Source organism: Acipenser ruthenus, chromosome 31 (assembly GCF_902713425.1).
Source record: "Acipenser ruthenus chromosome 31, fAciRut3.2 maternal haplotype, whole genome shotgun sequence".
Taxonomy (NCBI): Eukaryota; Metazoa; Chordata; class Actinopteri; order Acipenseriformes; family Acipenseridae; genus Acipenser; species Acipenser ruthenus.
In genome coordinates, this window is record NC_081219.1 from 1764926 (window position 1) to 1792500 (window position 27575).

The following is a 27575-nucleotide window of genomic DNA, read 5'->3' on the forward strand; positions in this document are numbered from 1 at the left end:
AAATCCTTTTTAATCCTTTGTTAGAGAAAACAATATATATTACAATGGTTTAATTTGTAGTTATTAGTACCTAAGTACTCCATTTTTTATGGAATTATACAACTATGTCACCAAAAAAGAAACCAGACAGCAAGAAAGATGCAGCCCTCCCAGGAGAGACACCTTCCTCAGCCGCGTATGCACTGACAGACTCGCCTTCACCCCCTTCGTGGTTCATTTCTGAAATGGTTAAGGGTATCTCCAAAATACAAGATACCATCGACACCCATCTTCATAAAATTGATAGCTCAATTGAAAAGGTCATTCATGAACCACAATCTACGAATAATAGGGTATCAGAGCTGGAGTCAAGACATGGGGACCACGAGGCGGCAATACTGGACCTGCGTCACAAAATAGCCGAATGTAAGAAGTAGCTATTTTGGAACTTCAAGACAAAATGGACGAATTTGAGAACCGTGCCAGGCGTAAAAATCTAAGACTTGTGTGATTCCCCGAGGGGGTCTTGCTTTCCTACAAGAATGGCTCCCTAAAATTCTTGGCCTTCCCGAAGGCGATCCCATAGAAATGGAGCAAGCACACCGCACGCTGCAGCGGAGGCCTGCAGAATGTGAGAAGCCCTGTGCTCTTGTTATTACATTGTTTCACTTTAATGACAAAGTCAGCATTCTTGCGGCTGCTTGAAAGAAAGGAGATCAATGGTATGGTAATTCGAAGATTATGATTTTCCCCGACATGTCCTCGATGCTGCACAAGAAACAAATGGCATTTACTCCCTTGAAGAAATGACTACAGCGAGCCGGGATTACTTACAGTTTGTGTCATCCTGCTGTGCCGCGGGTGGAGCTGGAGGGGAGCCCTCGGTCCTTCAGATCTGTCCAGGCAGCTGAATCACTCTTGAGAGAAGAAAACCCTCAGATCTTTTCAGCATGAAAGTATCGTTGTGTTTTGTTTGGATTTGACACGTCTTTGATTCACCAACAACTCCTTGCTCTGTTCCTGATGAGTGAGTTTGTCTTTTTCCTCTTCTGACAACATGTTAGACAATGCTTGGCCCTGTTCTTTACATGTTAAGTTTCTAAACAGTCCGACACTTATTTCCAACACTTTTTTTCCCTCACTCGGTATTCATGGAACAATGACTTAAGATTCTTCTTTATTTAACGACAATACATGAACTGCTTATGTTGGACCCAATCTCTGAATTTAATGCCAAAGATGACTCAAGTAACTTATTGTATTTTCTTTTTAATGGAAGGAAAATAAGCCTGTCTTTTATTTTTATTTGTATCTATTTACTGTACTGTACTGTATTTTACTTTTTACATAACGTTGCAATGGCAAAGTTAGGCTCATAGGTGGCATTTAAGAAAAAAAAGAAAAAGGGTCCAGTTTCTTTTACTGGCTAAGTTTGGGAATGACATTGTATATTACACAGATTCTGTTTTTCATACGCTCCATCTGGGGCTGGGCATGACTCTGCGAAGTGATGTTTTGATACGAGAACGAGAGTCGGTAGAAGCTTTTTCCACTTACTTTTCTCTCTCTTTCTCTATTTTATTTTTAACCTCTTTTCTTTGTCTTTTATTTCTATTCTCTTTATAAGCCACGTGACGCTTCATTTTTTGAGATGGTCTGAGTTTAAATGTCTATCAAAGCCTAGTGTGAAACTAGTAAAGCCTTTATTTAGATCCACATTCTTACTTTCTGTATTGTCCCTATTTCACAATGGCTACCGCTACTGGTATGGTTACCAGTGGGTCCCCGGTTCAATTCATCAGTTGGAAAGTCAAGGGCCTTAAACACCCAGTTAAGCGCAACAAAGTGCTTTCACACCTTCAGCAACTTAAAATGGGCACTGGATTCCTGCAGGAGACACACTTGCCTACGTGAGATCACTTTCGAATACGCAGGGGCGGGGTGGGGCAGCTGTTTCACTCCAGATTTAATGGAAAGGCAAGGGCTACAGCCATACTAATACATAAATATGTTCCATTGTCTTCCTCCCAAGTGATAGGAGACTCAGAGGGATGTTATATCATTGTGACTGGTAAACTGTACAACACTCCCATTGTTTTAGCTAATGTATATACTCCAAACTGGGATGACTGTCAGTTTTTTACTAAATGGTTTTCCAATTTACTTAATCTTCACACTCATCTTTTAATATTAGGTGGCGATAGGAATTGTGTTTTACAACCTACATTGGATCATTCTTCTCCAAATTCAACTCCTGTCTCCAGATCTGCTGAGACAAATACAGAGTTTTCTGGATACGTACAAGGTATCTGACCCCTGGCACTTTTTATTCCCTAATTCTAGACAGTATTTTGTTCACATGTACATCACACATACTCTTGTATCGACCACTTTTTCATTGATAACAAACTACTCCCACTCCTCAGTTCTTGCTCCTACCAAGGGATAGTAATCTCTGGTCATGCTCCTGTACTCTTGGAACTGGTCCTACCTGAACAAGTAAGACCACGCTCTCCTTGGTGTTTAAACCCCATTTGGTTATCTGACAAAACATGTATTGGATTTATCTCTTCCCAACTAAGAAATGAATAGTACAACAGAGAGCTCCGCTTCTACACTATGGGAAAGCCTGAAATCTTACACACAAGGCCAGATAATCTCCTATACAGTTCAGGCAAATAAATCCCACACAGCTAAAACTTGCAAAGCTTACCGATCAAATTCTACAGGTTGACAAGAAATACACCATTTCTCTCACTCCGGAACGGTAACTGCTGATGAAATTACGACATCTTGTTTATGAACACGGTGCCAAAAACAGCTAAATTCTGGCAAACCAACGTCAGTCTGCAGCTTCTAATCTAATTTCTCAGGTTTACACACAAGCAAGCTCAACCACAGTACACCCAAAAGAGATCAATAATCAATTAAAAAACTTTTACTCTATACTCTATAAATCAGAGGTGACTGATGAGCCATCCTTAATAGATGCTCTTTGAGAAATTGGATATCCTTTCTATTGATTTGCAATCTAAAGAATACCTAAAGCAACCTCTTACAACTGAAGAAATTACTCAAGCAATTAAAGCTATGCAGAGCTGTAAAGCACCAGGCCCAGATGGGTTCCCTGTTGAATTTTTTAAAAAGTTCAGTGTTCAATTGTCTCCTCTATTGAGCTCTGTCTTCTCTGAGTGCTTTTCCTCTGGGTCCTTACCTCCCACATTCTATCAAGCCTCCATATCGCTATTACTCAAACAAGATAAAGACCCCCTCCACTGTGGATCATATCGCCCTATCTCTCTCTTAGATGTGGATGTTAAAATACTTGCAAAAGCTTTTGCCCAAGGCTGTCCACTTTCCCCCCTATTGTTTACAATAGCCATTGAACCTCTGTCTATCTGTCTCCGCAGCGATCAGGACATTCAGGGAATTGTTAAAGCGGACCCAGTTTCATCACTGCCCCACGTTCTCTCCACACTGGAGCAGTTTGGTAAATTCTCAGGTTATAAACTCAACCTGGGAAAAAGCAAGCTTTTCCCTATCAATCTCTGTGCTAAGCAAAGCCTGTTTGATACATTTCTATTCAAGATTACTAAGGATAAGTTCACATACCTTGGGGTCACTCTCACTCGCTCCATCTCTAAACTGTTCAAATAAAATGTTATACTGTTGTTTAACAAAATAAAAGAAAGCTTTGCCCGTTGGTCAAATTTGCCCCTCTCCCTTGCAGGATGCATTAACTCTGTTAAAATGAATGTACTTCCAAAATTTCAGCTATTTACAGTTCTGTTCCTTCCCTTCACTGCCCCTCCCTTAATATACTAAAAACCCTCTGGGAGCAGGATTTAGGTTCTAGATTCTCGGACAGTATATGGGATTCTATTCTTTACCATGCACATCCCTCCTCAGTATGTGCTGGGCATGGTCTTATTCAATTCAAAATTCTCCATCGTCTCCACTTTTCCAAGACTAAATTGGCCAGAATATACTTGGGTATGGACCCAGCCTGTGACAGATGCAAGCAAGAACCAGCCTCTCTGATCCACATGTATTGGGCCTGTCCCGGGCACCCCATTCTGGACTTTAATATTTTCAAGCCTATCCCAGGTACTTGAAGTCAGTCTAGATAATGACCCTTTTATGGCTCTATTCGGCGTGCCCCCAGATAATGTTGTTCTAACCAAGCTGCAGTCAGGCATTCTAGCTTTTTCAACTTTATTGGCAAGACGGCTAATCTTATTAAACTGGAGGAAGGCTGCCCCGCCCACCATAGTGCAGTGGATTACTGATAGGATGTATTGTCTTAAACTGGAAAAGATTAGGTTCATACTTGGGGTAATACAGAGAAATTTAACAAAGCATGGCAACATTTTCTTTCTTACGTCAGTAATCTCAGACTGAACTGTATATCCCATAGTCTTTTCATGGCTCAGCAACCAACCCCACCACCCTTTCTTATTTTTTCTGTGTGTATGTATTTAATACTTGGGTGTTGTATCTATTATTGTTATTAAAAACAATTTAGTGCAGTTCTTCCTTTACCGTTTTAAACATTTTATTTCCTTTTTTTTTACTTAATATGCCTCTTTAATGATAGTTATTGTATTTAATACCACTGAAAGACTTATTCTGCACACATGTTTTGTATGTAATATGCACTGTGTATATGTATTCTTGTCTTTCCAGTTGTAGAGGGTGCTGCAGGTACTGGCTGTCTAAATGCAGAAGCTTTAAAAAACAAACAAACAATACATAAATAAATAAGAAACCATAAACAACTTGTGGCTCTGACAATCTTATGTTAGCATGACATGGTGCTGGAGTAAATATTCCGAGACTTAAATAATATTCATACACTTAATTTAAAGCATCCTTTCACAACAGTTTATTTAGTTAGAAGCAATTACAAAAATAATCTTTTCACTTTTTATTTTAAACATTAATTTTTAGTTTTTTGTTAACCCCACAAGCAAAATTACATTTCAACTGCCTTACTTGAAGGTGACATAAGCTGTGGTGTTGTTTCCAAGGCTGGTAAAGACCCACGCTCCAGCCACATCCTTTTCAATGTGTCTTGTGGTGTGCTGGTGGGATTCTGGCGCACAGGTGTTTGGGTCTGGGAGCAGGTAATGCATGAGGTTCAGGTGCAGGCTCAGTGTTTGGCAGTGCTCTACTCTTGCTTCGGTGTTTGTTCAAGATCCTTTGAAGAAGTTCATCACCGTCAGATGATTCTTCGGATGAAGACCACCTTCTGTTCGGTCTGAAACAAAAGCAGAAATATTGTCAAGGAGTTTATAGGAAATAGCACAGGCGTATACTAAAGAATACAAGTGAAGATATAATTACTACTAACAAAAATAAAATCTTTAAAATAGTGTATACTGTAATATATTGTATACAAAAGAATACGACTTACAAAATTATCACATTTAACAGAAATAATCTTAGAACATGCTTTAAGTATACACAAATGAATTACAATTTAATAATTATATTAAATTCATATACAGTATACCTTATTTTAAAGATTTTATTTTTGTTACTAAAAAAAACACACACAGCAATCTTTACAATTTCTTAGAGTTGTTATTATATCTGTATTTACCATTCAACTATGTATGCAGACAAGTACAAATAAACCAAGTCCACTGAAAACATGTTGTTAATTGCATAATGAAGGCAAATTGTATTACTTTGTTCTCAATTTCTACATGTTTTTGGTAACGACAGTAAAGCGTTTTATAATTAACTTGATAAATTAACTGCATCCATATTTGATGTTCATTAATGTATTTACTTATTTATAAATGTATAAAAAATAAAATGTTGTATCTCTGCTCTATTGAAAACATCTTTGAACAATAACAAAGAAATATATATATATTTTTTTTAAATCTTCATCTTGCGTTTGAAGAGGGAAAAAAAGATCCAGCCTTAATCAGTAAAGAGGTGTGGAATGTATGTTTTTTTGCTGTTGTTGATAGCTTGTGAAAAAGAAAATCTTTAAATTTTAAAATGATTTTAACTCATATAGTAATAGTGCCTTCATTTTAAGCAATGTCTCTCGGTTTATCATTAAACAAGACATTAAGAAATAATAATATTCAGAGAATTTTATTGCAATTTCTATGTTCAATAACACAGTCGATGACAACTTTTTTTTTCACCACACCAAAGCAAAAAGAAGCAAAACATAGCGCAGGCAACCTTACCGGCCTCCTTCAAGGTCTTCATTTTTCACCTAATTATTAATCTAAAAAAAAAAAAGTGGTATCTACTACAGCAGTATTTTAGAACAAATTAAACATACTTTTGCAGTAAAAACACGCCTCAATTTTAAAATATTGTAGCGTTCCCCATTAACTGACCCCACAGAGGCACTCCGGACCACATTGTTCAGGTACAAAGAAATATTTATTGCCCTTTAACTGTTTACACTGTGCCAGCCCACTCTAACAGTGTACCGGAAAGTTACAATTAGCTCAACTCTGCCGGGGCTAACCCCGCGCACACTTATATAATCATTATCTTATCCCGCCCACGAGGGTCAATCCCCTATCATAATCCCATATTAAACCCGCGAAAACATTCATGGGACCACCACTTGTCAATCAAGACCCCCCTAACGTGCTATAGGCAGGCGGGTCCCTAATCCTATTTCCCCTGTTTCTACAATGGAGGTGATAGCACGTTACAATATCTTACCTTGCTTTTACAACCGCCAACTTCAAATACAGTAACCACTCTGAAATGAACTGCACATACGGACGCACACAGGCTACACAATGCTGCGTGAATCATGTGAAATCACAGGCAAGTATGACTAGACAAAGGGGGAGGGGACCTGCTTTGCAATAAGAATTATGACAGTTCACTGTATGTCCTTTTTGTCTTTATTATTATCATTATTTTTTTTTTGATCGATTGGACCATGCTTATAAAAAAATATATTTGAAAAGCCAACATCTGTAGAAGCATGTAAAGTATAGAAAAGACAGCCCTGTATCCAGTTTTGCACAGGCACGATAACAGTGAGGAAGAGAGGATTTAAAAAACAAACGCGCGGTTAGCCTATTTATTTGACTGGAAAGTGCAATTAAAAACATAAATACATAAAAGCACACGTGCCGAAGTCGTCCCTATGCTTCCACTGGCCTGCGATGCAATGCCGATATCCCTATCATCCGCCTACATCGGCACGACGTGTGGGTGTCATTTGGGTAATTCTAAAAGTAGAATGACATTACAGTGGACTTACGCAGCACCCTTTTTTCAGGCAAACCGTTTACTTTGTATTTCACCATTTCATAAATGTTAACTGCATTTCTTGATTCTTTAACGTAACTGTATGCTGTGATTTTTGAATTTTAAACATGCCTAATTCTTGTTATTTCACCCCTGTCTTGAGTCAACGCCCCCCCCACTTTTGATGTAATGTCAACTCTACGCCCCCGGGTCGCTGACTCAGCAGAATCCGGTATTTTTGTATCGAGAGCTGAATTGTCCTGCAAAACTGTGAAGGCTTCTTTTAAAAGGGCCATTTCTTTATACTAACAGCAGGTTCATACTGTATCCATATTTCAAAATGCTTATCTACTGAAGTGAATGTTTCCTTGTGTTCCAGGCTTATCCTGTTCAAGGTCACTTCATGAACAAAGGCTGATTTGCCAGAAGGTGCTCTGTTGTGTGAACCCATTTACACTGGCTTAAGACAGCCTGATCACAGTTCAAATGGCATCAGCACATCCTACAGATCAAAACGATTGGTGGCTTTTCAGGTTCAGTGGCTTCCAAACAACAATCAGCAGAACAGCCCTGTCGCTGGCTGTCATTCTCAAAATCAGTCTTTAATGTTTGTCAAGAGGATGGGAAGTCAAAGTAACTCTAAAAGGAGTATATTTGAAATGGTCATCTCAAACTAAAGCGAGTTATACTGTATGTAAATCGTGTGAAGTTATTATACAATTGCTGTACTATGTAGCCCTTCTTATTGCAATCACTTTATATCATAAGTTGCTATATCCATGTTTCTATACAGTATACAGAGGAAAAATAATTGATAAACAGAAAATGCACAACACTATGAAGCACCAACGTTTCAGGTATCAATTCAAGAAAAGTTCAATTTATGAAACATTTATTTTAAAATGATTATCAATTTGAATCTCTAATGTTACATCTCCAACGACATAGATAACTTTAGCACCTTTCAAATACACTTTAAAGTCATACTGTGTTTGGGCAATTGATTATATAATAATAATAATAATAATAATAATAATATAATATCTTTATTTTTATATAGCGCCTTTTCATAGTGGACCACCATCACAAAGCTCTTTACAGAGGTAGGCTGTGAACTGTGCATTATATGCAGAGTCACTTACAATAGGACACTGATTTAACATCTCATCCGCAGGATGGAGCACAAGGAGGTTAAGTGACTTGCTCAGGGTCACACAGTGAGTCAGTCAGTGGCAGAGATGGGATTTGAACTGGTGACCTTCTGATTACAAGCCCTGGACTTTAACCACTGGACCACACTGCCTCATTATATACCATTTCTTATTGTTTGTTTAGTTAGATGCCTATCCTGAGAGGAAGACACATAGATTCACACAGCACTCCTATTGCATGGCTTGACTGTTTATTAACATGTAACTGAATGTCAATAAATTGGGTCATTGCACGGCAAGTATTAAATACCTATTGATGCTACACAAAATAAAGTGTAACCATAATTTCTTTTGACAAGGAAGGAGATGCACATGGATGAATGGCATGTTGTAGGTTAGTCTGTGAAATCTTAGTATCCCAAAGTACAATTAAACTCTTCTGAAATAAGGCACACATGCAGGAACTACAAAAGGTATCTGACTATCTTTCCAATTAAATAAGCAAAACACCATTAAACATTGACCTTTATTTGAACAAGAGTCTGTTTACTCAATTTTAAATGGTACAAAATGACCCAGCAAGCTGCAGTCTTAAGCAAACAAATAGGCCTCTTCAATCTAAAAACATTAGGTGGTTTTACCAGATCTTATAGCAACACTTTTTTTTTTTTTTTTTAGCTATACACTCTGTAGACACATCCAGTTACTGTATTACCCATCTTAATGGTTTCATTAGATGCATTGTTGGGTTTTCTATAACAAGCCTGTTGTGGTTACATTAAGAAAAATGCTCTGTTACATGCAAGGGTAAGGCATTTCATCAAAAGCATGCTGTGACATCATTTCAAATATTCATGAATATAAATAACATATCTGAATATAATGGAGCTGTCTTAAAATTGTACTGTATGACACAGCATAAAAGAGACATCCAAAGTACAAGCCTGGATAAATCCATTAAGTTCTACTGAACTGATTTTTTTTTTTTTTACTTTTGACAAACACAACAGAGGAAGGTTGTGTTGTTGTGCTACCTGTGAAATCAGAGTACTCTGCAGCAGAATTAAAGAGGATGCTTCATATCTTCTGTATTGTCTGAATTCCTTTGTTTAATATCCTCTGCGTTCTGTATATTCACAATGTTGTTTCTGCTTTGATAATCATCTGGCATGCTAATTATTGCTAATTATTCCAGCATAAAAAGAGCTTCTAAAAAGAATCCTTGTGGCTGATTGTAGAGGCTGATTGTGAGTTGGGGAAGCATGTCACTGGGTCACAGGCTTGAAGACAAGGCCTCACCCACAGGTGTCAGTACAGTGTGCAACGCTGATAAGCTTCCCCATACGTGTCTTTTCAGAACCAATTTGTGCTGGAATAGCTGCGAAGCAGTGATCTAAGCAAGAAACAACAATTGTATGGAAAACACAGAATAAGATACGACAGAGGTAAGAAATTATATATTATGAATTTGTATGATATAACATAACACATTATTCTTGATACACCTAGAGATGCATTGTGAGGGATTCTGCTGGCCTTGGATGTATAATTTGAAAAATGTGTGAGTTATAATACACAATAAAAATAAAGTGATTGGTTTCAGTTAATAACTGTGACAGGGTGAAGGTATATAGAAGGAGTGATGTGGCCTCCCGACAGATGGAGGTGCTAAAGAGGCTAACTCCTGTACACTTATCAAAATGGAACTGACATTAGGTCTAGTCGGGTTGTGGCGGCCATCTTGATAAGGGCAGCTACACAGGTGCTCCTGATTCCGACACATCAATCCTAAGGTTAGGCAAATTAACCAATTGAGTAATGACTGGTCAGGATGGGATTGATGGGGCGGGGTTGGGAGTATACAAGTAACTGTGATAGCTGGGGAGGGGGCTTCATGTTGGGTCAAACTTTGAGTCAGAGATGGGACAGACAGGGGTGGGACTAAACATCAAGGAACGAGACAAGAATCCTAACCTGTGCGAATTCTAAGGACAGCCTGTGTAACCAGGGCTGGCCTGGAGAACAAAGTATGTGCCAAAGCAGAATCGTCTGCATCAGAGAAAGACAGACGCAGCCGGCTCCATAACAGACCGAGCAGCTGTTGTTGTGCATGCTCGTCCTGCTCTCTTTTCTTTTGTTTGTTATGACTCACCCTTGTAAATATTGTAAATATACCACCATTTGAACCACACTTCTAGACTGTTTATTATTTCATCCCTGCACTGCCTACAATAACCTTTAAATTAATTGAATCCCCTGCTATGTGTTTGCATGTTTTAATTATTATAACAAACAAACACTTATAATTTGCCATCAGAGCCAGGAAGAACACTGGTATAAGACTAAGCAGCATCTTATATAATATAATATACAATGAATAATTTAAATAAATTAATCTGTAAATGAAATAAACAAATAGCAGCTATACACGTCCTAGTTTCTCTCAACCACTGGCACACCACGTGCTGCTATATCTGCAATATCGATAACATTTAAGCAATAGAACCCAATTATCAGGCATTACCATTGGGTAGCTGGTCATGTCATGAAGGTAAGAGTGAAGACAATACAGACATTATTTGTTTATTTAGCAGATGCCTTTATCCAAGGCGACTTACAGAGACTAGGGTGTGTGAACTATGCTTTAGCTGCAGAGTCACAATTACGTCTCACCCGAAAGACGGAGCACAAGGAGGTTAAGTGACTTGCTCAGGGTCACACAATGAGTCAGTGGCTGAGGTGGGATTTGAACCGGGGACCTTCTGGTTACAAGCCTGTTTTTTTAACCACTGGACCACACAGCCCAGGTCAGCTACCAAGCTGATGCCTGATCATTGGTTTCAGTGTGTGCTGCGACCCCCAAGAAAACATCTTGTGTTCCCCCAGGGGTTTGGAAATCATTAAATTCAGGAATTATTTTATTTACCTTTTTATGTTATATATGTAAGTATTAACACTGACATTGTGAATGAAGTGCTCATGAAAAACTAAAACGCTATAGCCCAGGGCAGTCACAGTTACAGCAGGTGCCATGGGAGTGTCCTTTTCCCCATACAACTCTTCCCACACCTCAATCCTGACAGACCCCCCATTCAATCCTGGGCCTCTCTCTCAAGCAGAGAAAGACATTCTTTTCTGCGCTTTGTGGTGGTGTAGAGAGCCTGCAAATCAGGAAAAAGCTAAAAACTGGCATCACTCTACACTTTGGTTGTTGAACTGCTGTGCATGACTTATGAATAAGCAAGAGGGTGATTTGAGGTGAGCTGCTTGGAGCACAGAGATATCTTCCACACCACAGAACCTGACCAATCCTCATTATGCATCACTTAGGCCAGGGCATCCATTTCAGAGAAGCTCTTTGTAGGAGTATGTTAACTTACTGGCAGCATAAAGCTCGTTTCTCAAGGTGAGGTTAAATGTTTTTTTTCAAAGATGAACAAACTATACTTTAATTCATAGGAATTAAACATCACTCATGATTAGGGTTCTTCGATTTCTGTGCTTATTTTTAAGGCGCTCATATAACACCATAATATATCAGGTTTGATACTTTCACTGTGAAACCTGTTACAATTCCAGATGTAACCCTTGCATATTTTTGTAATGTAATAATTCAACTATACATTTATCGTTCATGTAGATTCTAAAAAATAGGTTCTATCGTCCGTGTTTAAAATACAGGACTGTTTTAATTTACAAGCAGGATGTTAGGCATGACCGACGTCCAGCTTGTCTGCTTTACCTCTGAAATGTCCTGTACTTAAGAGAGGTTGTGTTTAAGCTAGTCAGAAACAATCGATACATTTTATATTATCTCATGGGGCAGCAAAGCCTCTGCCTTCACTGCCAGACTGTTGCACAATGAACAGGTCAGTGTGTTTTTAATTGAACAGGATTGACTGATTGACCCAGTTCCTCTTCATGATGAGTTGACAATTGGACATGAGTAAGTGTGGAAGGTATCAATAATATCAATTGGATCTATGGTCAATATTGGCTCACCTTTGAATTTTGTGAACATATTGGATTCAGTTGAGAAAAAAATAAAACAGGTAAAAATAAACCAAGCTAGACATCTTCTTTAAAAGGTAAAAATTCACAATGGAGATTTTCATGTCTGGGAAAATGTACTTCCAGTTCAGAATCAATATGTGATTCAATAATACCTTGATGTTGTAAACGGTGCCCTAAATATCCTTTGCCAAGGACAGAATTAAGATGGATGTCAGCAGCCTCAGATCTTGTCCTGCCAGGGTCATGGAACAAATTACCGCCAGTTTGGTAGCTGCAGCTCCTTAGTGGCCACATGATTACAGTGAATAATGTAAGTGTCTCCTCTTGTTGAGTTAGGTGAGGCAGTGATAGGATGGCAGGATGAGAACATTTGCCATAGCAATTTGTGTTCCACTTGAAGAAAAAAATAACTATTTTCTAAAGCTGCTGTGCACCCCATTCACAATGATACAGTACTACCCAGGGGCTCTGAGAGGAAGGATTGAACCACCTTTTACAAAACAGCCATTATCTAAACCTTTTCCACCTGAGATCAATATGCTTTTGCTTTATCTCCATATTGTAAGTATTCAGGCTTCGAAAATAAATGAGCTATTTAGATTTTAAAAAAAATGCTTGAAAATATCTAATCACATAATACTGTACACTTCTAAATGTCAGAGTACTGTTCTAACACTGGCTGCTATATTATGTGATCACGACCATTATCTAGTGCTTACCACTCCTAATTCCTGTAGGGAAATTGAGGGTGTTACTCTTCATTTTACCGCAGAGGAACCTGCATCGAGTTCTACCAGGATCTGCCAAAGCATTTCCAGGACCCAAGGACTTAGACACCGCTTCAAAACCGGGATATGATTGGATGCAAAAAATAAAGATATTGATCTTTTGCATTCAAGTTTGCAGCAGCACACAAATAAAATAATGGAAGCGCAGATTGTGTAATTCTGTAGCAAGATTAGCAATATGGGAACTAAACTATGTCTAATATAAAGAAAATACATTAATAAATATAGAAATCAATGTGTAGTCTCCTGTTTTTTTTTTGCGAATGGGAAGAATAGAAAGCTTTTAACTTTTAAGTCCATAATTAGTTTTTTGTTCCTAGTTTTATAACATTATGTTTTGTTTTTTTACCTGTAATTTTCATCCCATTACAAAAAAAATAAATAATAATAATTAAAAAGTTAATTAAGAAACAAAACAAAAACAAAAAAATAATGACAACAAACCAACTTGAAAAAAACCCCACACGTTATATTTACATATAATTACATACAGTGAGGTAGGTATCGGTTTCATCAGGCGTTATTTATCCCTATTTAAAACAGCAAATGTGGGAAAAGTAAGGCAGATACACAGCCGGAAGTATGACGAAATCCTTGCCTTCATCCCAAACAATCGATATTACATTGAAAAAGATATTTCAGCAATACGTTTACGCCATAGTTAGTTAATGCGGTCCCTCAGTTTCCCTTTATTCAGTATGAATCAGTAGCAGTGTGGAGTAGTTGTTAGGGCTCTGGACTCTTGACCGGAGGGTCGTGGGTTCAATCCCAGGTGGGGGACACTGCTGCTGTATCCTTGAGCAAGGTACTTTACCTAGATTGCTCCAGTAAAAACTGTATAAGTGGGTAATTGTATGTAAAAATAATGTGTAAAAAATAATGTAATTGTATGTAAAAATAATGTGATATCTTGTAACAATTGTAAGTCGCCCTGGATAAGGGCGTCTGCTAAGAAATAAATAATAATAAATCACAAAATCAGCAACAATTTGACAGTGTTATTTAGGATAGAGCCTGTCATGATCAAACTAACTAAAACTCGTTTATATTTGTAAGTGATTATTTGTCTTACATTTCTTTTATACTTTTGATATGAAATCATTTTTATTTCCCTTTCTTAGAAATGTGTCATCTCTGCAGTGAATAGTGGAATTACAAGATAGAATCTCTGATTAAACCCCACAAAGAAATACATATCCCAGCTTCCACTGCGGTAGCTCCTGAGTTTAAGGTAAGGTTACATTTACATGACGAATCAATTGCACTTGCAACATATTTTCAATGTCACGTTACAGCCTCAGTACAGTGGTAACAATGTCACCACCCAGGATGAGAGGAAAATTCGCTTCCAAATCAGCTTTTAAAACGCTCAGTGCACAAGTTAATGTCCATTGATTGGTACTCAATTGTAAAGGTGATGGAAGGTCAGCTTTTATTGTTTTGACATCAAAACATTAACGAAAGAATCTCTTTAATATCTACCAACAAGTACCTCATAAAGGTAATAACTTAGATAATACGAGTATCGGCACACCCCTAATTGTTACCGTACAAGTAAAAGAATCCTACTAGATTTTTCTATTTTTAGTCCATTGTTGGTTCATACGAGAGAAAAGGTCCATGTAGAGCAGCGTGCGATTTGACAGGGGGGGATTCCCTGGCTCTGATATATTTATCTCTGGCTCTGCACTTTTACATCCCCAGCAGGGAATAAAAAAATACTGCATGTGGTAGTGTGTGATAAATGAGAATGTGATGCCCACCCTCGGGGTGGGATGGATATCACACACTACCCCATGCATTATTCTCTATTCAGTTATCGATAATACATTAATAAGTTTTAAAAGCCAATAACAACGTTTGCATGGCGGCAGATGTTGGCACATGAGTGATGTATCACATATCAAGGTCATGTAAAGAATACTGTTAAGTGGCTGACGGAGGTGATAATGTTATAGTTTTTAATTGATTGCAGTGGAAGGCTTTCTGAGAGGTTCTTTGGGTATGATTTTTTAAAGCAGATGACCTTGGCCATCAGTGTCATGAGCTGGGGTTTGTTTATAGATCTGAAGCACGAATCGATCCTCTGCACTGTATAATACATCATCCATGTCTGGAAAGGCCCATTTACACACAGTGTGGGCTATATCACAGGTCACCTTTCGTCCTGTTATGAACATGTTAGCACAGTAAATAAATACGCTGTTAAACACTGTAAAAGAATTGAAAAATATTTAATTATCACAAGAAAGCTATCATCAACACTAATGAGAAGCTCCCAGTGTATTACATGAATAAAAAAATCTGACAGTGTGATTAAACAAGCCAGACATGACAAAGCAACTGTGCCTTATCAGAAAGCTCCTAGTGGATAACAGCAGAACACACCGTAACCTGGGTCCAGTACTGGATAACAGCAGAACACACAGTAACCTGGGTCCAGGAATAGCCAAGGTGGCTGGTCACCGGAGGGTTGTGGGGTTTAGTAGCATTTAAAAACAAAACATAATTCAAAGCCTGGATTTGACAGCCCTCTCCCTTCAGGTACTGGAATGGAAATTGACAATTCTCCTAGACCAGTTCTATTAATACAATGTTGCTTCCTCCTTTAAGTCTCAAACTTAATAAAGATGTTTTAATAAAGATGGGGAAGGGTTTGGAAAGCAACACTAACTGGGAACACACATTTTGACAGATTTCCTCCCTTTGGTGCTAGAAATGATCTACATTATCAACAGTCAGACTGAAATTCTAAACAAATAGATACACAGCATGCAGTGTATAATACACAGTGTGTATTAAATAATTGATTAATTATGGCTTACTGTTAATTCCATTCAAATCACATGACAATGAGACCTTCAAACTCTGCTTACTCTTCACTAAATATAATACAAATACAGTAGTACATTGATCAGTGACGTTATTAAAACCCTGTCTCACTGTGAGTCAGTACTGCATGGATGTTGTTTATATGCTGGTTTCTGAAGCAGCACCCTGGATTGAGCTGTGTATCTGCACCTCTAACTCCGAGACATCACTAGTTAAAGGATTAGGTTCTCTCATTATTAAAACTCTGTCTCACTGTGAGTCAGTACTGCATGGATGTTGTATATGCTGGTTTCTGAAGCAGCACCCTGGATTGAAATGTGTATCTGCACCTCTAACTCCGAGACATCACTAGTTAAAGGATTAGGCTCTCTTGATTTGGTAGAAATGATCACGCTTTGCACCACAGAGACTGATGAGCTGATACCCTCATTTAGCACACAGTTTGATTTACATGCCATTCACTGCTGGTTCCTTTGGGACAGGATGTTATTCGCTTGCAAATACATTAAATCTGCACTTGAAATATTGAATTCAATTACTTTTAACAGTCACAGATGAGGGGTTGAGATTATTTAAATTCAGCTGTTTTTTTTTTTTGGATTGATACAAATACAGACTTACCTTTTAAGTATATTACATGGCAAGGGTGCCGCTGGGCCTCACAAATGGATTAAAAATATGTCCCATCTCTACAATATGGGATCCTATACCAGTCAGAGAGGTCACTGATTAAGCAATACAAACTGTATATAAGAAATATCAAGTAGTAGTGCCTGGTTACTGAGGGAATGTTCATACATGTCCAGTATTAGTAACATTAGCATATTATCAAAAAAATAAGTCAAAATAAGTCATTTAGCTTATTGAAATACAGTGCAATGTTGAGTAAACCCCCACATGTTGCACTGGGCTTTCCTGTGACACATTTGTGTCAAATGTTAATCAGTTTCCTTTAAACTAAATAGTCCCGAGCTACAGATTCATCTCTTGTGCATTATGAGACGGCACAACCGATCTATACAGTCTTAGAATCAATGTTAATGATCAATTTTCACTTTGTACAGCTGCAATGACATTGTTTCTGAAACATGATGTGTTATTGATCTAAGTTTCATCTAACCAGTATTCAACGTCTTTTCTATAGCTCCTCTACAGTTTAATATAATGTGAACCGTAAAAAAAAGGTACAAGCCATACTCAATACATCATACCAGGAGAGTTGGTTTACAATAAGACAGATAGGAAGAGTGAACCTAGGAAGCATGGTGTAAGGGTCCCTTTCTTACAGTGACACTGTGCCCTGGTGATGCATTATCCTGTCTACCAGAAGGATCCAGATTCCTGGAGTGTCTAGTCTAGTGCCATCCAGTAGCTAACCTAACTTAGTTGCCTTGAGTCTAGACCAAAGTACTATATTGTAAGGTATTGCTAGGTGGAATTAGGGGAGCTATGCTGTAATACTGAAGTTATCGGTTGAGAGCTATAACCTGTGATTGAATAAAGATCCTGCTTGTTACCTATGTGTCTCTCTGCCATTTTGATCTCTCAGCTTGGAGGAACAACCAGAAAAAGTTTAACCATAAGTGTTACTTTAAGTATGACAGAATGTAAAAGAATGGAAGGAGGACCAAAAGCTTTTTATAAAATAGTACAGTTAGCGTCTATTGCCTATTTTGCACTCAGACCACTTGCTTACTTAATATATTGGTATTGCTAAACCATACTCACTTTAGAATTAAACTAAATAATAATAATAATAATAATAATAATAATAATAATAATAATAATAATAATAATAATAAGCATGTGTATAATTTTACTACCTATGCAAAAATGTTGGATGGGGTTTCTATAACAGTGACTGCTAAAACTGGTGTGGTAACTGGCAGCTGTTAAGGTATCATCAATTGTCACCTTATAAATATATGCAATATTACTGGGATTGTTGAATTATATAAAGGTTTTAAATCACTAATCGTCATGAGACCGGCCACGCTGAATAGCTAAGGTACCGGTATTTGTTTCCAGCATGGAGACCTTTCATAAAGGTACTACAGGGCTGCTAATTCACAGACTGCCTTTTCAGTGTAATAATAAGACATACATGGGTGGAAATGTGGTAGTTTAGAACGCAACAGGATCGAAATGTCAAAATAATTGTTCTTCTAATTAAAAATAAATTGGAACAATATGTATAATGAGCGGCAGCGACAATAATTACAGTATCGAGGATTTAAAAATTGCAGTGTTCTCCATGTTGCTGGCTAAACTTCCATTTTCTTCAGCATGAATTTATTCTGAATACAAGAACCATTTCTAGGATTTTTTTTTCAGTATTTCCAAAGTGCAGATTAATTGTACTCCTTTTACCAAAGGTATTAGTCATTTAGGTATAAACAAGGTCATTCAAATATAACACTGAAACTGAGATATGCATATGGAAAGATATCATTCTTAAATGATTAAGCTTACATTTGTTTTTGGAGAAAAAAAAGTACCATTTATAAAAAGTTGGCTCATTTGTACTGCTGCTATATTGAATCAGTAGTCTGCTTATGCTCGCAACATTAACACATCAAGAGTCTCAATAATCCACCTCAAGTCATTTATAATAATTTCTATTGTATCATTATGATTTGTAGCCTTGGTTTTCTCTTTATTTCAGTACATTACCCAAAGGGATGAGAGAAGAAAAAACAATATTAAGAACATACATTCTGGGTTGACACACAATCATTTATTTACTCTACCCTACCCAATGGATTCAGAAGTTGAATTAGTTTTAGAAGCATTGAGTACTACTGTTTCTTTTGAATGTATCTTGATAACTATTGGCCCTATAATTTGTGATCGGTGTGTGTGTGTTAAGGTGCTTTCATATGAGTTCAGTAGCTACTCTCCAGTTCTATTTGCCATGCCGTAGATATGTAACCTACACTTTATCAGCCAAAGTGTCTTTATTGAAGTAAGAGCCAGTGGCATTACAATCTACCTCTTTAGAAACAAGTTTGCTTTAGTTTCGCTGGCAAGATACTGTACTGCTGTGCATTAGATAGTGTTGGCACTTACTAATATAAAGACACTGCTCTAGTTTACAGTACATATGTCTATGGCAGTCAAGTAAATATGAAGATCACATAGGTCCTAAGGTTCATCAACTGGAATGCTGGTCCTGAGTATTTGGGCGGGGTGGGGGGGGTCACCCCCCTTCCTCGAGAACATTGTGGACAATGATTAATCTGACCTAAATTATGAACATTGGTTCTTTTTAAATGATATAATTTGCAACTTCAATGAACCCTTTGCGATCCTATGTCGGACCTGGTCCGACATTGCAATTATTCCTATCCGGTCCATTGTCTGACTCTGTCCGACATCATCAAAAAAACACAAAAAACGGGTTTCTAGTCGTTTTTTCTCCAGAAAAAGCCGAGAAAACCATTCAATGGACAAGCCGATAAAAAAAAAAAGGCGTATCTCATGAATAGTCATACTTGCCCCTGGCATCCCATATGGGCGGTCATAAGGAAACAAGCTGGTTGTTACTGTATCAGCGCACAGAGACTATCACGGACATTTTCAGAGCTTTTTTGAGATGTTATAGTAATAAAATAATGACTTGGATTGCATTATTGAGGAGTTTGGTGATAAAATGAGTGATCAGGAGATGATTGATCGGTATGTACTATTATTATTATTATTATTATTTATTTCTTAGCATATGTGAAAGCGATAGCGAACAAAAGGGTGGGGCGGGGCTGGAGATGCCTAGTGAGTGCTTTGTTGATATGCAGGGCCTTTTAAACCCGTTTGACTGTGGAAAAAAAATACTTTTAAACAGCGCGTCTAAAATTAACTGCGCGTGTGAAAATAAATTGGACCTGACGCGCAGTTAATAAATGGACTGCAAAGGGTTAAGAACCCATCAATAAATGCAGAGTACATTCAATCATATGTTGATAATGACAAACTTCAGTTTTTTACTTCACACAAACAGTGATCTCACATATACCTTTTATTTTGCAGGTTGTACTGTCGCGGAAAATAACACACATTGCATATCAGTGAGTTACTCCAGGATTAAAAAGCTCAGCTGAAGACACAGGCTCAGATGTGTAATTAGGAAGCTCATTTTAAACGAAGCAGTAGACTGAATATGATGGTTTGCATGTAATAAACGTCATATAAATGTAGCAACTCAAAGGATATTGTAATGATTGATTTACAGACCACAGTGAGCCAATAAAGAAAAGAACAAAGACATTTTCTTCCAGTCCCAGATCATGTTCAATCAACTGTATGACCGAAATCTCTCTAGGCTTCAAGCACTAATCAGTGACAGCATGGGAGGCTTGATGCATTAGATTAGTTATTAATATGAAACATTAGCACTTAATAAAAAAATAATAAACTAAACTGGGGGCATTCTAAGGACGAGCCAAAGTGGACGAGCCAAACGTTTCCTCTGTTCTATTGCGCTTACAACTGTATATATTATCATATTTTCTACATTTTCTTTAAATTCTCAAATTAATAAATCATATTGACCTCAGTGCGGACCAAATAAAATTGGGAGCCATGCTCCTGCAAATCTCGGGAAGCCTTTAAGAGTCTGGATAATGTTTGTATATCAGCTTGTTTGCTTTGATTTGTTTGGAGAATTATGTTTCCTCAGAAATCTCCTTTTCAAAATGTCAGGTCTGCCAAAAGGATTCATTTGTTTGTGCTACGCTCTTTTTTTGGCATGACACCAGAAATGAGAATTAAGGTAAATATTTGCTGCGCAGGTACACAGATTAAGGATTTCTAAATGTTGGCAGGAACAGTGTGACATATTAATGTTGTAAGAAATGTACATACATAAAAGACCATTCACACTACTTTTGATCCTACTAACTATGCATGCATTTCAGATCTGCTAATATTCCCTATGCTGGGCTTCTGCTATCTTTAACAAGCATGCTTCATTTCAGATACCTGGTTTTAACTGTGTGCTAATCAAAAAGGCACTTTCATATCCACTGTTTGATACAAATGGTTTACACCCCTGTGGCATCTCAAACACTAACCATTAACCTGTCCCCTGTAACATTAGTTATAAGACGGCATGGTCATGGCATTTGCCCTGTAATTCCATTCCAGCAGCACTTTCATTCTCGTTATAGTGCAGAACACAAATAGCATGGTCTCATAACTATGGTTATAAAGTGGAGGGCTGGGTTAGGGTTAGTTGCTCTTTTTTAATGCATTTAGGGGCTGATGCAAGGATACATGCAAAGTGATTTGCGGCTGCAAAACACCCATATTGCAGCCAAAAAGCAGCATTCTGCACGCGCAAACTGTGTTTAGCGGCCGTTAAGCGGGACTAAGCGGCCACTAAAAATGCGGCTTATGTAAATGGTTTTCACTTGCCGTTCTGCACCCGCTATCAAATTAGCACTTTGCCATTATTAATCTATTTAAATGATATTGAAATGTATTCAGATGAAGAAAAGACCATGGAATTTCACCTTTTCATCACCTGGTTGACTGTCCTCCTGATAACACCAACAGCATTGATTTTCTCCAGTATAGAGGACCATATGGCCTCTTTGGTAATAACTAAATTTCATGCTAAGTGACCTCAGCCTTAAGGACTCTCCTCCCCCTCAGAAAACTTTTCTTTTCTGTGCACCAAGAGGACTTTCATGCCCCACAAATCTGTACTCTTAACTCACCTCACTCCTGGGCTGTAAGTGTGGCCTCTAAATAGCCTGGTGCACACACGGCGCTCATTGCAGCTCATTGATGTGTGTGTTGAGTAATTTGCATTGCTCATAAGCTTACAAATAATTGCCTGGCCGCTAGGCAATTTGGACTTTGCCGCCAACATTGTTTGCACTACGCCTATCCTTACACCAGCCCCTTAATGCATCTACTTTTTTGTGGATAACTTAGATTCTGAAAATGCACGTTGGTTACAGAACAAAAGAGGAATTAGAATAACTAAGGCACAGGCAAGGGTATTAGTTTCAGAAGATCAGGACATTTAAACGGCGTCCACATGAATCCCAGTATTGATCCCCTTCTCAGTAAGAGCCTGTGACAGGATGGCTGGGCGGTGACGTCACAGCAGAAGCAGGAAGGAAGAACTCTGACACCAGGCACTGCAGTTTTTAAAGAAAGACACGACTGGCCGCTTTATTTTCAAATAACAAAAATAAATCAAATATTTTAACAAAAAGAAACTGTGCTCACAGAGCAAAATAAATAGTTAAACAAAAACAAATCACGAACACAAAATAAATAAAACAACACAAGTCAGGCTGGGCAGATTGCCTTCACTGTTCCTATGTCTATTTTTGTTTCGCTCTCGCTCTCTACGCTCCTCTCGTACATCCAACCCAGAGTGCAGCGAGCTGCAGGCTTTTATATCGTGGCCAATCTGACAATCTGCACGAGTTTATTAATTACTGCTGTGGATGGGACTACCCATCCACACTACTAAACAAAACAATCGGCTACGCCGTCAATACATAAATACAAAACAATACCCACGGCACGTTGCTGTCATCTATACATAAATACATACTGATGATAATAATAATAATAATAATACAAAACAAATATAAAATAACACAGGGGCTGAGGGGGAAACCCCGTTCTAAAAATAAATAAATACGTACAGGGCTGCTCTACCGCCCTGCTACAGAGCCCTATGTTTTTTGCAGTTCCAAAGTTATTAAGGAAAATATTTCCAGATAAAAGCTCAGACGGGGTGCTTGGGATGTAGAGTTATTGAAATGGCATGTGCAATTGTTGCTTTGTCCTTGCGGGATGTGGTTTTGCTCTTGCACTGCCTGAGCGTGGTCTTTCTGTTTCACTGAGTATCAATGATGTGATGATGTGTCTGCATCCTCACTGCTGAACTAAGCGTGGTCTTTCTGCTTCACTGAGTATCAATGATGTGATGATGTGTCTGCATCTTCACTCCTGCGGTGAGGTTCTCTTAACCAGATGTTAAGGAGCGGTTGACCTTTTTTATTTTCATCTAATGCACTTTAAGGCAGGCCACCATTGAATAATCAAATGTGTATTCGGATGTCCAGTCACAGAAAAGAAAAACTGTCCTAACCATTTGCAGCTGGACAAAAGAGATATACAGCTATGGGCAACAGTTTTGTATCACCCTGCAGAATGAACTGCTTTAGCTTCAGAAAGTCCAATGAAACCTGCTGAATAATGTTACTGACAAAAACTGAAAAATGTGACATTTCAAAATCTAACAGGAAATACTGTACTACTATTTTGGCTTCTTTGATTATATGATGTTAAATAAAAGGGTTTGGGGTTAAACTGGTTCGATGTGACAGGTCTGTAGAAATGTGTTTGCTAGCAGTCGCTAACAGAGCCTTAATCTGTCTGTCTCTGTCCTGTTACTTTGAGAATCGTGATTGAAAATTTGCAACAGGATGCAGCTTTTATAAATGACTGAATACATGTCAGTGATGTTAACATCATAACAAATACATGTGAAGGAGAGTCCTTTTACACAAAAGGATGTGCTGCAGATGGCAGGTATTTATATTTGTTTGACCAATCTTTGTTAGGAGTGTTTAATAGGAATCGTGGTGTACAGGTTACATAGACAGCAGCTTATTTTATACTCGGAGAGTCAGATCACCATGTAGAGTAGCTTCAGATTAATATTCTCTTGCCACGCGTGTTCATAATGTCTTTGTCAATATAGCCAGTTCATTACAGACTAATATAGTTTCCCCATTCATTATTGACATTCATAGGTAGTAATACATGCACATTCTGATTTACATTCCTCTCTCCTCTCAGAGCCCCCTAGTAGAATCTCTCCTGCTTCTCCACATTCCAAACATTGTTGCAAATCAAGGATTATGATCACTTTAGGGTTTTGGGTGTTTAAATTTAGCATGATGGATTTACCTTTATAACTAGGTATTAGAGCTAGAATTAAAATGTCTGTTCTACTGTTAGAAAATTGTTGCAAATAAAATCTTTTACTTGTTTATTAAATCCAGGATGAGCAGCAGGCTATGTTGCAATCCAGGTTCATTCGTATGGATAGGAGATGTTTGGTCATTTCTATAGCACATGTGTATGGAGCTAGCCTTTTTTGGAACTTGGTCCTTCTCATATATATTACATTAATACAGCTGAACCATTCTTATAATTGGGTGTTTTTGAATCCTTAATAACACATAGCTCCAAGAATGAAACACTCAAAGCCAGTACTCTTATTAAATGAAATGCATAAAACTAAATGTGTTTTTCCTATTAGTATATCTCAGTCGTGCCCAAGTCGTCAGGGGAGACTGTGACCTGAAAAGGATTGTAGCTGACAGTTCAGCACTTCCATTAGCTACACACTGTAGGTCTCCATTGTGTAGTTTTGAAAGAAATACTTTTTATAGCAAGCATGTACTTTCATTTTAAAACATGATATCTGGTAATACATTATGTTAAAGGGAGTTCTCATTTTCTCAGCCTAATATGTTACTGCAGACCCTAGGTTATGTCATCCCAGCAGTGTCTTCTGGAGCAAAGCATGTTACTGGCTGAAAGCATGTCAGTCAATGTGGGAAGGCACAGGTTAGTTAAGGACAGGACAGATGCCGGGTAGGGAGAATTTCCCCCTCCAGATAAAATGACCAAGGAAGTGCAACACTATCTGAAAGCATGGAGATGTCTTTAACCTTGTGTAGTATCAGAGATCATGTTTTAAAGTAAAAAAATACATGTTTACTAAACATGTGCTTCTATGAAAACGACGTATTTGAAACCTACATAAGTCTTGCACAGATGGTAAGATTTCTGGAATAGTTTTGTTAGCTATAATAAAGTCATTGCTTTCGGAATATTTCTTTCAGAAAGTAAAACATTTTGAGAACATTGCCCCAAGTTCCCTAATTAAGTATGTTGTGATACTGACAGGCATAGAGAATGCATCTGTAACAATATAACCAACACTGCAAGGAAGCTTGGCTCTACCCCACGGCTACAAACTGACAAAGAAAGAAAATAAGAGACTTCAGATCCTTTGTCGGAATAATAGATGCTGTCAAAACAAGCATAAAGCTATTCAAATTCAAACAAACATACATCTAGTAAACATATAAGTTGTATTCAAATACAAAAGAAAAGAAGACATTGTATTGTTTGTATGTAACCTGAGGATCCGAATTGACAATGAAGCCCTTCAACACCCTGGTGTTTTGAAGTCTCGTTTTATAATAGCTTCTCTCGTTCAGGCCTTTCTTCTAGCAGGGCCTACCATGATTTATTTAACATGCTCTAAGGGTCAATTTAATAATGTAGGACCTGGACTGGTTAGATATGAGTACCTCTGTTCACATAAATAGACGACCCTTGCTTGTACAGTACCTCAGTTATTGAGACAAACCACAAGGTAACAGACATGAAACGTCTCCCCATGCTGGCTCATAGCTTTTATGATTGCAGTGACAGTAAAGCCAGAGAAAAGGGCTTTCTGCTGCCCAAGCTCTGGATAAACTTACTCAGTTTGGTATGATTCAATGAAATGTCTGTTCCTTTAAAGAAAAGTTTGAAAAATAACTTTATAAAGCCAGTGTAAGTCCCTGGTGAAGCCCCTGCAGTATTATTGACAGACAGTGTGCTTTCATGAGTTATTGTAAAAGACTATCACACTGGTGCCAGTACAGAAATGCATTTCAATGTAAAAATGGGAACATATTCTCCTGTGGTACCATTCCACCAATTGCTCATACCATTGACACCAAGATAGCAATAACACACAACAGGGTGTTCAGATATGGTCCAATATCTGCATGCCTATGAATGTTCTTCACAGTGTGTTATTGCACTTCTAAAATGGCAACCCCCTGACCCTCCCAAAGTGAATTGGTTGTCCAGTGAATCAGGCAGTGTGGTTCTGAAAGCTCCAACCCTTCCTGGTATGGTGACATGTTTGCACAGGCTGGAACACTTCTTAGTTAATGTGATTGTCAGTGTATAATGCCCCTTTGTATGAAATCATTGCATTGCCAGTGTAGTGCCATGGCTGCATTGTCACTGGAGGTCGCTTTTTATAAGGTTGTGTTATGGTACTTTAGTTTTAATACACAGTTAAAAACATAATACGTACTGAAAGCGGTTTGTCTATGTGAGAGAAATACAATGATTCTTGGTGGTAAATCTCCCTCCCGACCTGTGAGGGCACTAAGTAGCGAGAACAGAGTACCTTGGACAGTTCTTTCCCAGGGTTCAAGGGAAGTCAGCCAGCTAGAAAGAGGGCAGAACTCCGGTGCATTAACTCATCGACCCAGAGGGGAAACGATGTGGCAGTCGCAGATTGGAGGGGTGGCTGCACTCGTTTACCAAGGGGTCATGTGTGACGGCATAAAAGGGGATGAAACGCAATCTGTTCCTTCACTTTGGTTTCATAGTAGAACCCAGAAGAACCTGTGAGAGAACCTGTGATAAACGTATCGTGAGTGTTTGTTTGTTTTTGTCACTAATTATTGTTATTGCTATTTGTAGACGGCTCAGACGTTCCGGAGCTGTCACCAAGGGCCAGCACAAAACCCCGAACAACACTGCACTATTGTCAAGTATAAACCTGTATCACCCACCACGAGCACTACTGCACGCACCCAGGACTGGTGACTGTGTTAGTGCATTGTGGGGAAGGATACACGTGTTTATTGTTTGGGACTGAACCCCTGTTATTATTTACCCCGTGCTCTACACATTGTTGTGTATTGCTGGGGATTATTATTTGGTCACCAGACCTGGATTAAAAAGAAACCGTTTTTCCAACTGGATTATAACCTCTCTGTCTGTTGATTATGCACGACATCACTCCTGCACCTGTACACAATAAACCACTTTGCCACAGTCTAATATTGATTACTGTATAATTGAACACAATTTATAGAGGTATTTCTGACTTTTCAATGTGCTAAAAAAATACCTCAGGGTTGGATGTTGTCTAAATTTACCATCCATCTGAGAAATGCTAAAGTTTATTTTTCCTTTGGTTTAATTTAGGGTGGTATAGAGATCATTTAACTGAGAATCCAAGAAGGCAAAAAAAAAAAGAAAACTGGCTGACTAATATGAAGCTTAGCTGAAATCTGAGTGCAGAAAAAAACAGATGACAGCAGGAAACAAGCTTTCTGTGTGCTGACATTGACATTACTGTTTGGAAATCAGGGACAGGTAAACAGTTTATATGTTATAAAGCCTGGCAGCTGGTTCCACAGACCTGGATTAGAATACTCCTGGAATGCCTAATGGTATCAGTGTCATCCAAGACTAGTCTAATTGTGTGAAACCAAACTTTAATATTTATTTTTAATAAATGCAAAGGTTTTATTCCAGCTATTTATGGTGTATGAATGGTTATGTGTTGCATAATTCAAATAAAAATGTAATTATAAGTTAATATGTACAGCTTACCCTGCCTTTTATACCACAAGAGTGTCTTCTTGTTAGCACTTTGGGTGACAAAACCCAAACGCACGAGATGACTCAAACAAGACGCTCTGGAATGTTCTGAAATGTGGGGTTT